We start from the raw sequence: 12,313 nt of genomic DNA on the forward strand, positions 1-12,313 counted from the left end.
CGGGACCTGTTGGAGGCGGCCAGGTGGGGGCCTCCGCCACTCCCGCGCCCGCGGCTCCAGCTCGGCTCCGGCTCGGGCTCCGCAGTGAGGGGGGAGCGCGCCGGGAAGGAGGCTCCGTGGTCACGTGACACCCCCCCAACTGCGGCGGCGGCGGCGGCGGCGAACGCCAAGCCGCGTCCGAGCAGAGCTGCAGCGGCTGCCGCTGGCACCGGAGTGCCGAGCCCAGGACGCCCCCGGCCCAGGCCCGCGGGTGAGTCCGCCCCGCCCGGGCGGCGGCCTTGGGAAGGGGAAGGGACGGAGGTGACTCAGGCTCCCCTCGGCTGGCAGCTGAGACCCCGCGCGGGCGGGCCGGGCGGGAGGATGGGGGCCACGAGCGGGGACCCGGGGGCCAGGGCCGGCGGGGACCGGGAACAGGCCCTGGTTGGCCGCGGCTGCAGGCGGGGGACCGAGGGTCAGGCCTGGGCTGAGCCGGCTCAGTCCCCCGCCTCCGGGGGGTGAGTCCAGGCCGCGGATCAGGGTCTCGGGTCCCACCCCCCTGCGTGGGTGGGGGTCCCGTGTTCCGTTCATCCTGTGGATGGGGCTCGGAGAAGTGGGCGCGTTCCCTGGATCCCTCCGGGAGGGGCCTGGCCACGACACCCCCCAGGAAGAGGCTCTCAGGTCTTCGAAGGAGGGAAGTGGGGGTGGTCCAACGATCCTGAGCTGAGGGTCAGTGAAGTCCTTGCTTCCCCAGGGACAGCGCGCACCCCCGCCCCGCCCCGTCTGTGACCCGCCGCGGAGCAGGGCACCCGCGTCACGCGGTCGGGCGCCCCCTCGTCGCTTCCCCTGGCGCCACAGGATCTGAGGACTCGATGGGAATCCACAGGGCGGTCCCCGCACCCCGCAGGCACTTTGGTGCCAGCCGTGGGGCGCCTGGGCTTCGGGAAGATATTTTGTGTTCACGCACGCACGCACACACACATACACCAGCTCAGGAGGTGAGCACACCTCCTCCTTGGTGATTAGACCCCGACCTGTGCGTGACCCCAAGATTTTGTTGGGATGGACCACAGGCCTGGGGGTGGAATCAAGGACATCCCGCCCCTCACACATGGCACATGGCATCTAGCCCCATGCTTCATTCCCCTCCCTCACCAAAATCGGGGGGGGGGGGGGCACTGAGAAAAGCTGGACCAGGACAGAGCAGGAGAGAAAGGCAGAGGGAAAACGAAGGAAGGGGGTTATCATTTCCTCCCCAAAGGGAGCTGAGCCCCTGGCTCCAGGTCCACCCTGCCCCAGGGTAGGGGTCCCTCCTTCCCCAGGGTGTCTGGAAGAAGAAGCTGGACCAGGGCAAAGGCCACCCTGAGTTTCCTAGCTGATGAGAGGGAAATCAGCCAAAGAGGCCCCTGAACCGGGAGAGAGCAGCAGCTGAGTGCGGCAGGTGGTGGTCACGCCCAGCTGGCCCCGAGATACCCTCTCAATCCTCTATCCAGGATCTCAGTCTCTCTCTCAGACCTCCTGGCACTTGGAGGGTCTGGGGAAGCAGAGGGATGCCTTAATGGCCTTGGAAAAAATTCCAGGGTAATGATTAATCCTCAGGTGGCAAAGTGCCTTCCTCACCCACAGCAACATTTCAAGGAGGGGAACTGAGAGATCTCCGTTGCACAAATGAGGAAACTAAGGCTCAGAGAGGCTAAATAAACTGCCCAAGGTCACAGAGTTGCCTTTGGCTAGAATCAGTTCATTGACTCCTGGTCCAGGCAGATCTCCACAGCAGTGGGATGGAGTGGCTCACAGGTGACACGCTCTCTTGTGCTGCACAGGGTGGGGGTGGGGGTGCATCTGGATGGAGGTAGGGAGGCTGGATCAGGTTGAGGAGAACGTCACCTTTCTTTAGGGTCTGAAACTCAGACCACCCCCTCCCAGAGCCTTGTGCTTGCTCTGCCATGGCTGCCCACAGCCATGGTGATGTTCCCACCCTGGGACCTTCCCAGCTCCCAGCCTTCCTTGGGCAAAGCTCTCCTCTCTGCCCCTGGGTGTCTGCCTGGCAGGGATCTCCAGAGACCCCTCTCCTGGCCCTGTCCATCCTCCACCCACTATGAGACAGGAAGGATTCTTCCTTTGGCCTCTTGAAATGCAACCAGTCTCCTTTTTGGTCCAGGGTTCTCTGCTGCTCCTGCCTCAGGCCCCCAGCAGTGTCCGCGCAGGCCTGGGGTGAGGGAGCCCGGAGACTCTGCTCCACCTCCCTCTCACTGGGCCCCACCCCTGCCGGCTGTCATGTTCCCGAGCCCAGAGGCCCTGTGAGGACTCCTGGGGCAGGTCTGTCTTTCACACCACCTGTCTGTCGGCGGAGGCCTTTGTCCTGCCGTCAGACGCGCTGAGTAGCCGCACGTGCTGCACAAACAGCCGAGACCCGTGCACAGCCAGACACAGACGCAAACACGCTCCGATGCACAAATACCCCGAGACCCAGACACCGGAACACACCGCACACCCTGGCTAAGACTCCTGCCTCTCCCTCTGACTGACCTGGCAGACGGAGAGAGACTCCGTCCAGACGTCGTGTACACACAGAGGTGGAGGGTATTGTCGGCCAGGGCCGCCTCCAAAGCCCTCATCGGGCTGATAACTGCTTCCATTATCTCCTCTAGGCCACACACATGATATACACTCAGGAAGGAGCACTAGGAGGCCCCACACCCTTAGAAAAGAACCTGGCAGATATGCACACGCACCCACCCACACCCAGGCCACCGCGGGTGCACACACGCGTGCATTCCATCAGCTTCCTGCGCGTGGGATGTGAACTCAGCACCAACCTGGGAGGGGGTGGCAGAAGCCCCTCTGACCACCAAAGCCTGACCCCCAGCAAAGCCTCAGCCTCCCATCTTCCCTCTTTTCTGGTTCCTGTGAACCCTGGTGGGCTAACCCTGGGAATCCTGGGAAACTGCCTGGTCTTTCCCCCTCAGTAGACCTTCTTCTCCTGCTCGCCTTCCTCCAAACACACCTGTCAGGTTGCCAGAGAGCATGTCTCTGGGCTGCCCTTTTGCTACCCCTGAAGGTGCTGCTCTACGGGCCCCTCCCAAGACAGGGCACCCCCAGCCCAGGCTCCATGCAGCCCTGGAGTTCCCTTTCCTTCGTCACCTTTCCAGGAGGCCTTGCAAAGTCCTGTTTTCTGTTTTGCCTTCCCAGCAAGGCTGGGCGCCAGGTGGTGTGAAGGGAGGGGAATCCTCTGAGTTTTCCTCTCTCACCTCCTCACTAGGCAGAACCTCTGCCAAGCTGGGCCCTGACACCCTGGCTGTGCCTCTGGGAGGCTGGCATTGCTGAGAGGCAGCTGCTGGGAGGTGCTTCTGTGGGCTTGGATGTGGTGTCCAGGGCAGACTGATGCCAGGTGGGAGGGCAGCAAGGGCTCCGGGCTTTGCTGTTCTTCCCCGGGGCTTGCCAGGGCACTGGTTCTGAGTCCAGGCCTGGCCCTGCCTCTTGCTGGCTGTGTGGCCCAAGGAAGTCATTTCCCCTCTCTGGGCCCGCCTCCAGCTCTGGGAGGCATCTCAGCCTGCCAGGGAGTGTGAGGTGTGAGGTGGCAGCCCTGTGCCAACAAGGAAAGGAAGTTTGGCTTTGCTGGGCAGTGTAGGCAAGAGGCGGCCCCTGGCTAAGGACTCCCAGCAGATTGAAAACTCTGGGTCCACGCCAGGTCAAGCAAGAGTTGCCAGTCCAGGGGCTTCCTGGGGAGGCCACCCTGGGGTCAGCGGAGGGGGACTTGAGGGCAGGGGGGCACTGCTGCTGTAGTTTACATCTGTGGGTATTTTTATGCCCCCATATGTGCTCTATTTTTAGGGCTGCAGACTTGTACTTGGAGGCAGTGACTCAGAGAGGAAGGGAGAAAAGGCAGGGGGTTGCTGATGGAGAGACACCCCAAAACAGGGAGGTTCCACTGGGACACCAACCTTCCCCACTGGAAAGAAGGAGCCAAGCTTGTGATGCTCCCACTGTGTGCTGGCACAATGGTGAGGACCCTGCTGGCACAGTCATGAAGCATTTAGAGTGTGTCATGTGTCCCAGGGGCAGGAAAAGACATGAGCTGGGTGTGGCATCCTTCTGTCCCTGCCACAGCCCAGTGTGGTGCTGCTGTGGCAGGTGAGAAGGCAAGGCTGGAAGAGGTCGAAGGACCTGGCTGTTCTTCTAGTCAACACCTCTGCCGGAGTGAGGCCACCCTCCCTGCGGTCCCCTTTTGGAGGAAAATGAGTTCAAAATCTGACTTTGCCACTGACCAGCTGCATCACTTGAACTTCTATTTTTTTTAATCTGAAAAGGGGGGTCACCAACTTTATATACCTGATGGATTGTTTCAAGGGTTAAGAAGATAAATGTAGGCAAATGCCCAGGGCAGTATCCAGCTCATCATGGACATTTGTTGGGGGCTCAGAGGAGATGGGCTGGGAGTTGTCAGGATTCCAAGTCCGGTCTCTGATGTGTGACTTTGGACAAGTCACTTAGTCTCTCTGTGCCTCATTTCCTTCCCGTAGATCAGGGATGATAAGCCCTTGTTTGCCTGCCTACCTGGGAGTGTTGTTTGTGCAGATCAGGCATGATGGCTGGGAGCTGCTTTGAAAACACAGAGCTGCACTCACAGACATGAATGCCCAAAAGGAGAAACAAACACCAGAAAAATATGGAGAAAAATCTTTTCAAAAAAACCTTCAAATATTTTATTACAGCAAGAAAAAAATAAGCCTTTTATTCAGTGTTTTGGGGCAGGAGTTGCTTCCATAACTTCACATTTCCAAGGCAGTTGGCATTGCTCTTGTCACATGAGATGGGTAGTTTTTCCCCTTGGGGAGTCAGTGCTTGGCACATAGTAGGTGGTCAACAAATGGTAATGGTGGCCATGGGTGGAATTTTGAGTTGCGTAGTGAAAGGAGGAGTGAGGGTATTTCTGGTGGTGTGACAGCTCCAGCGTGAAAGGTGGCAATCACGACACTGATTTGGCTTCACTTGAAGGTGTGTGTAGGGGTGAGTTGGAGTCAGTTTGTTAAGGAGTTTGCACTTTCCTGAAAGCCAATGGGAAAACCATTGGCAGGACTGACTGAGCGTTCTGTGGGCAGGCCTTGGGGTGCTGGCTGGGCACAGTTCTCTGCCTGCCTCTGCTGTGTAAGTATAGCTCCATTGCCTGTTTCCCTGGGTCTCATTTCCCCCCTGTATGCAGAGGAGAGAGCGCCAGCATCTTCCACCCCAGGGACAGGAGAGAGGACCAAGGCACCAACCAGTCAGGGAAATAGGGGGCTATCTTCTGTGCTGGCGATCAGGAGACCTGTGTTCCGCCTCTGACCTCCTCCCACTAGCTGTGTGACCTCAGGCAAGTGGCTGGCATCTTCAAGCCTCTCTTTCCATCTGTGCAATGGGTAGGTGCAGTTGCTGCCTTTGCCGTGTGACTCCAGTGAGACAGAGCTGGTGACCGTGCTGTATGACCTTAGGTATGTCTTATCTCTGGAGGTATCGTGCTGTTTCTTGTAACTACCTGTTCCTCAGGCTCCCCTGAGAATCTGGCGCTGCTGGGATTTGGAGGGGGGAAACAGACTCCTGGGTGGCCAGAGAGGCCATGACCGTCTCAAGGCCACCGGAGCCACATACCTGTTGCAGCCAGGCTGTTGGGGGCGTGGAGGGGTGAGACCTGAGGGTCCAGCCCTCTGCTCTGCTCCTGAGTTCTGGGCCCCAAGTCTGCAAGAGAAAGACACCCCCACCTCAGCTGAGAGGACAGCCCTCTCCAAAACCCCACTCCTCTGAGTTGGAGCTTTTGGGGTGGGGTGGAGGGTGGTCTTGGGAACTTCTCTCTGCTTGCAAGCTCAGTGCCAGAACTGTTGGGGCAGCCCCAATTCCTCCATTTTCAAAAGTAAAACATGTCATTGACCTGCAAGGGGCTTCCAGGATGAGGCCCAGTCTGATGGCAGGCAAGCCTCCCACCCTGCTTCCTCTTCCCAACCTTGGGGGTCCAGAGAGAGGCCAGCCACCCTGGCAGACCACTGCAGCCCCTCGTGCCAGCCCAGGCAGCCTGCTCTGGATGCCACAGGGCTGAAGCTCTGGGTAGGTGGGCTCCAGCCTGGTCCCATTTACCACGTGCCTCCACCTGAGATGTGGGAGCTTTTCCAGGTGCATAGGGGTGCCCTACAGTCCCTCCCCCAGGACTTCAAGCCTCCAGAAACAGGACTGAACAGAGCCCCTGGGGCAAAGCCCTCACCTGTCCCAGTCACTGGGAAGGGCCCCAGGCCTCCCTGGCTGGATAGGTGTGGCCTTCCATGGTCCTCTGAGGGACCTGCTTTCTGCCCTTGCCCCCAGCTACACAGTTGGGGTCTGCCCTGTGTCAGCCAAGGTGGGAGCTGGCTGGCTGCCTCAGGGATTCCAGGAGTGTTCTGCCAGGGGATAAGCAGAATGGAGGCTGAGTGACAGGATGCAGGTGGGGGCATGAATTAAATACTTACAGTGAGTGGTCCCTGGGCTAAGCTCTTTTCATGGATCTACCTCATTTAATCCTCAGAGCAACTGTCATTAGGCCCATTGAAGCTCAGAGAGGTTAAAGAGCCCACCCAAGGTCACCCAGCTGGTGTGTGGCTGAAGCTCAGATTTGAATTAAGGGCTGTCTGACTCCACTTTTAACCACTTTGGTGTACTGCATGTAGGATTAGATGGGGAGGGGGAATGGGGCCTAGTTCTGGCAGGGGCAGGGGTGGGCTCAAACTCTGGGGCTGCCCCACATTCAGGACCTGGCCCTGAACCTCCCAGCTCCTCCTGCCTCCCTTTTCCCTTCCCTGTGGACCGTCCATGGGGCTCAGCACCCCGGGCTGGGCTGGGGAAAGTGGATGAATGGGGAGATTTGTTGGCAGAGGTTCCCAGGGACGTACAATCCCATAGACCCTGGCTTCTCCCGACCCCCTCTGTCTGCATGAACTCCCAGCTCAGAAAACGAGAAATCCTCAGTGTCAGAGCTGGAGAGGAGCCCATGGAAATCGGCTGGTCCAACCCCCTCATTTTACAGATAATAATTATGATGATTACACCCGATGGTGGTAATTCACAAAGGGCTTTCACATCTGGGTTGCCTCCATGCACACCAGAGCCCTCAGGGCTGGCAGGACTCCTGAGGCCATTGTTATTCTCCTCACTCTGTGGCTGAGGAAACTGAGGTTTAGAAAGGCAAAGAGATGGGCCTTGGGGCACACAGCTGGCCAGGGAACTGGGCTCCAAACCCAGATCTCACTTCCCTCTGAGATTGCACTCTCCTGGTCTCCCTGAGGCCCAGGGCCCACATGGTGTGGCTCTAGGACTGCATCCTGCATTAGGGGCATGCTCTCTGCGGGGGCTGGTCTGAGAGTTCTGCCTGGGCAGGAGGCAGGTATCAGGTGAAGCTCTGGGACTCCCATTGATGCCCGCCTTCCTCCCTGTCATGGAAACACACTCCCCTTCTCCATTCGGAGAATATAGACTGAAGGGCAGAGCTGTTTTCTGGGCACCTCTCCACCTCCCATGCCCCCAGAGTCAGACTGAGAAGGCAGCTTGGAGAGCCCTCATTTTACAGAGAATTTCACTGGGGCTCAGGGAGGTTAGGGAGCTGCCCACAGTCATGCTGACCAGGTGGCAGAGCTGGGCCCAGGACCCGGGTCTCCTGACTCTGTGTAGCTGTGCTGGCACATGTCCAGGAACAGCACTGAGGGCAGTCCCCACTTACTGGGTGCCTACTGTGCACCAGGGCTGAGCAGCATGTATTTATTGAGCATCTATTATTTGCCCTGGGGAAGTGCTTTGTGAGGCTAAAGCTGTGAGGAAGGGGAGATAGGGGCTTTTCTGTGAGGGATGTGGGGCCCCAAGCAACCACCCCACCCAAGCCCTGAGGTGGAGGAGACTCTTGGGCCTCCAGGGGTGGCATGAAGGGCAGCGTGTGCAGTTGGAAGGGCTTTCTTCCTGGCAGGATGCCCCTGAGAGTGACTCAGAACTGAGTTAAGAGCCTAGAGAGTCTACAACCACTTCTACTTCCCTGGCCCTTGGGCAAGTCACTTAGCCTCTCAGGGCCTTAGTTTCCTGGTCTGTGAACTGGGGATGATAATATCACCTGATTCATAGGGTGATCATGAAGACTGAACCAACAAGAGTACTTGGTGTAGGGCCTCAGGAACGGGTAGCTGTTTTTGTTGATCTGCGGTGCATATGTGACGGGGGATGAGGTCTTGAGGGGTGGCAGGAGAGCTGGATCTGCCCTATTTGCAGGCCTCAGTTTCCCTATCAGTCATGGCTGACATAAAACTCTTGCATAATCTGCCTCAGGGGGTTTGTTGTGGAGATCACAGAGGTCCCAGGGTGCGTAGGTGCGCCTCCGTGATCTGCACACGGAAGGAACGGTTCCCGGCGGGGAGAGGAGGAGAGGAGGCGGCAGGAACACGGTGGGTGGCAACACAGGTGCCACCATTGTGGCACGCAGGTGTGTCATTGTGAGCTGGGAGAGGCGCGGCAGTTTGCTCCAGGGAGAAGAAAAAGATGCAGGTTCTGGGGGCCACCTCCGCTCAAAGGGAAGATTGAGGAGTGCGGCGGGGCCGGGTGGCCACGGGAACGCAGGGCGCGTGCTCCGGAAGCTCTCGGGTCCCAGCCCTCCCCAGAAGAGATACCCGGGGCGCTGTCCCTGGTCCTGGAGCCCGCCTGGCCCTCTCCATGCAGTTCCCATAATGGCCAGTTGAGGGCGTCCGAGACCGCGGCGGACTCCCCAGGCCCGTTTCAGAATACGTTTTTAAAGAGCATTCTTTATTTTCCTGTTATGGTATTCCCAGATAATAAACCTACCCACACAGACAACTTTAAAAAGCCAAAAGGTATACCTCCCTCAGAGAAGTAAAAGCCCTCACTTCCATAGATGAATACTCTGGCATGATCATAGGACCTAATAAAGTAACCAAATGTTTGCACCTGTTTGCATATTAAAAAAATACCTTTAGATTTAAGGATAGAAAATCTTATCGCTGTACCTGATCTCTAGTTTAGAATGGCTCTAGTAGTTACATCTTTGGAAGATTCAGTACGTATTAAAACCACACTAAAATAAATATCCGTATGTAAACCAGAGTTAAGTTGTAGAATGGGATAATCAGGCCTTTCCCCCATATGTATGTCTGGGGGGATATCTGATGCACGACGGGTCTCCTTGGGTGGGACTCTCCCCAGCATAGCTTTCGTGGCCCTCACCCACTGAATGGCAGTGGTGATCCCCAGGAATTGCTGAGGACCAAAACCACCATCAGGTAATCCCCTAATACCCTCCAGGGGGCAAAACTGACCTCCTTGAGAACCAAGGTGGGGGCCTTGGCCGGCTGAAGAGGGGCTCACAGAATCCCCAGCTGGCTGAGCGAGAGCATGGCACCTTAAGGTATTGTCAGGGCATCCCGTCCTCCATCTTATAGATGGAATAGAGGCCCGAAATGGGAAGAGTTTGTGCTAGGAAACACAATGAGTGACCCGGGTGAGGGGGTGCAGCACAAACCAGGTCCCCTGCCCCCTTCTCTGCCCCCAGCACAGGGCTCAGTCAGCTCAGCTGCCCTGAGTGGAGCTCTGGACATATGCAGTCTCCCAGTTCAACTTACCTGCTCCTAAAAATGGGAGGGGAGGACCATGCCCTTAGCAGGGGAGTCGGAGAGGGCGGATGGCTGAATTCCAGCCTATAATATGTGAAAGGGGTCATGACCTCCCCTCTCTTTGGGGATGCAGCAATTGCACATCCCTCAACCCCTACCTTTATTTCTTCCCAGTAGTTAGCCGGCACTGTGTGTGTGTACGTGTTTGGTGTGTGCACATGTGTCTGTGTGTCTATTTTGTGTGAGCATAATGTGATCTAAGGATGAGTGGACCTGTGATTTCTGTGAATGAGTCTGTTGTCATTGGCATGTATTCACACGTGTGTACAAACCCAGCCACAGTCAGTAGGTGGGCATACACTGATTTGGTACCTGTAGGTGTGAGCTGGATTTGACCTTTGCTTGTGTGTGTGCATGTGGGTTTGCAGTGTAGGGGCTGATGTTCATGTGAGCATGTCTGCATGCATATGACCTTGATATGATCTCTGTAGGCATGAGTTGGATGTTTTTGTTTACAGTACAAAGACAAGTGCACGTGTGACCTGGTGAAGTTTCTGTGCAGGTGTGCACACATGTCCACCACAGACTACATCTATCTTGTTTACCCTCTACTTCTAGTTTCTGAACAGTGTCAGGCACACAGTAGGTATTTGAGCAGGCAGAGGTCTCAGGAACTCATTGAATAGGATGGAAGTCTCAGAGTCAGGGTGGCTGGTTCAGTAACCTCGGTGAGTAGCTGCTTGGGGTGAGGGTGTGAGCCAAGCCACACCCAGCCCTCCCTCCCTTCCCAGAGGTTGGGGGCCTCTCAGGAGACTCCTTTTCCAGGAGCTCAGGGTCTGCAGCATCTTGGGACTGAGTGGGTGTGGCTTGGCTAGAAAGGCCATGAGCTAAGGATAATGATGCTTTGAACCCATGAAATTCTCTCAAGGCAAATGCATTTTTCCATTATTATGTCTCTGACCCAGCAAAGTGAGAGTGGGTGTTTAACAGATAAGCAAATTGAGGCCCAGGAGCAAGAACTGGTTAATGCAGAGCCACACAGGAGGCTGCCTGGCCAGGCAGGAAGCTCAGGACTGCCCTGTCTACTGTTCAGGATGCCCCTTGCAGATATCTTATATGGGAAAGACTAAGGGGAGGGAAGACAGGGAAGGTTGCTGGTGAGTCTGGCAAGAACTTACCCACCAGCCTCAGCTGGAGCCAGGCCTGAGATCTTCCCAGGAGCCTCCCCCACCCTAGGGTTGGAAAGGGGGAAGCTGGAGGCAGGTGGGTGGAACTCCCAGAGTTCAACCCAGGGTGAACTTGGAAAGGGAGCTCTGCAACCCTCCACCCCTGCACCCTTCCCTCCTCCTTCATACAGTTTGAACAACTTGGGTGCAAATCTGTGAGGCCCACAAGTAGAGGTTTCCTCCTAGAGGTAGGGTCTGGACCCTGGAGGGCAGCCTGGCTCTGGTTTCTAGGGAAGAGGTGGGGAGGGAAAGGAAGAAGGGAGCTCTGTCCCACTGCAAAGATGGCAGTGGCTTCCCAGTGCCAGTCGGTGAGCACCAGCTCTGTGCTGACTTAAACTCCCTGTCACAGTAAGCCAGTGGAGGCTGGATGCCGGAGGGCCATTAAATACAATACAGCTAGGAAGTGTCAGAGCCTGGTCCAGCACCTACACCCTTACTGTGCCGCCTCTGTGGATGTCTGTATGTCTGTCTTGGAGGTTGTTCCTTGTGCCCACACACACAGTTCTGCCCCCTTCTTTCCAAGAGCTACATATGCTGCATGGTGGAAATGGACCTCAATTTATTTATCTGGGTCCCTCTGGCTGGCCATTAGTTTGTTTTGGAACACTTACTAAACTAATGAATCTTTGCTAACTCAATGAAAATGGTGATTTCATGTAGTTCAGTCTAATACAAATGATGCTGCCGCAAGTGTTTTAGTTAACAAACACATGTGATTCAAATACTATTCTCAATGCTTTATAAGTATTAACTTAAGGCAAAACCTTTTGAAGTAGGTACTCTTATCTTCATTATCAACCCTATTTTGCAGATGAAGAAGTTGAGGGAGAGAAAAATTAAGTAACTTGCCCAAGGCTACACAGCTGATGAGTGGGAGAGAGCTGGGATTTGAACCCTGGGGGGTTTCACAAGAATGAGGATGTGTGTCTGCCTCTCTGTCCCTTGACCTTGGCCATTCATCTTCAGGCTCACCTGCAGTGATGTAGAGGGTGAATTCTTGGAGGTGGTCGTGCATGTTAAGAAGGTGCATTTAAATTCAGCTATTGCCTGAGGGACAATGAGCTGGGCAGGGAGTGCCCTGTGTGTCACTGGCTGAGGGACGTGACCCCTCCCACCCCCATCCCACCCCCAGCTCTTGCCAATGAGGCAGCTGCAGCTGGTCAGAGCCCAAGAGCCCAGAGCCCACACTGGGCTCTTTGTCTTTGGTGGGAACCCTGCAGCCCCCATGGCCCCTCTCAAGGGCCCACTGTCCCAGCACCAGCAGGGCCTCCCGGGGGCCAGGCCCGGCTGGGAAACTTGGCACATTGGAGGCCCTTTGGCCACTCTGCCAAGTGGACATGCAGAGCCCACTCAGGGATCATTCCTGCTGAAAAGAGGCTGGTAAGGCTGAGGGCTACATCCAATTAGATACAGCCCTCTGGTTGGGGCTGGAGTCCTGGGTCCCAGCCCTGACACTGCACACCCCTTACGACCTAGGCCCAGCTCCTAGTCCTTCCCTCCACCTCA

General features: G+C 56.5%; 1 protein-coding gene across 2 annotated transcripts in view; it reads left to right on the forward strand.

The window, feature by feature from the left end:
- The first annotated feature begins 181 nt into the window (after positions 1-181).
- RAP1GAP (RAP1 GTPase activating protein) overlaps positions 182-12,313 on the forward strand; it is a 61,881-nt gene continuing 49,749 nt past the window's right edge. The window contains exon 1 of one of the 2 annotated variants that reach the window (XR_004140624.2): positions 182-250. The gene's annotated coding sequence lies outside the window, so the exon portion shown is untranslated. The remainder of the gene's footprint in view (positions 251-12,313) is intronic. The other variant, XR_004140623.2, reaches the window with a different exon arrangement.

This window comes from Camelus dromedarius, chromosome 14 (assembly GCF_036321535.1).
Source record: "Camelus dromedarius isolate mCamDro1 chromosome 14, mCamDro1.pat, whole genome shotgun sequence".
NCBI classification, from domain to species: Eukaryota; Metazoa; Chordata; class Mammalia; order Artiodactyla; family Camelidae; genus Camelus; species Camelus dromedarius.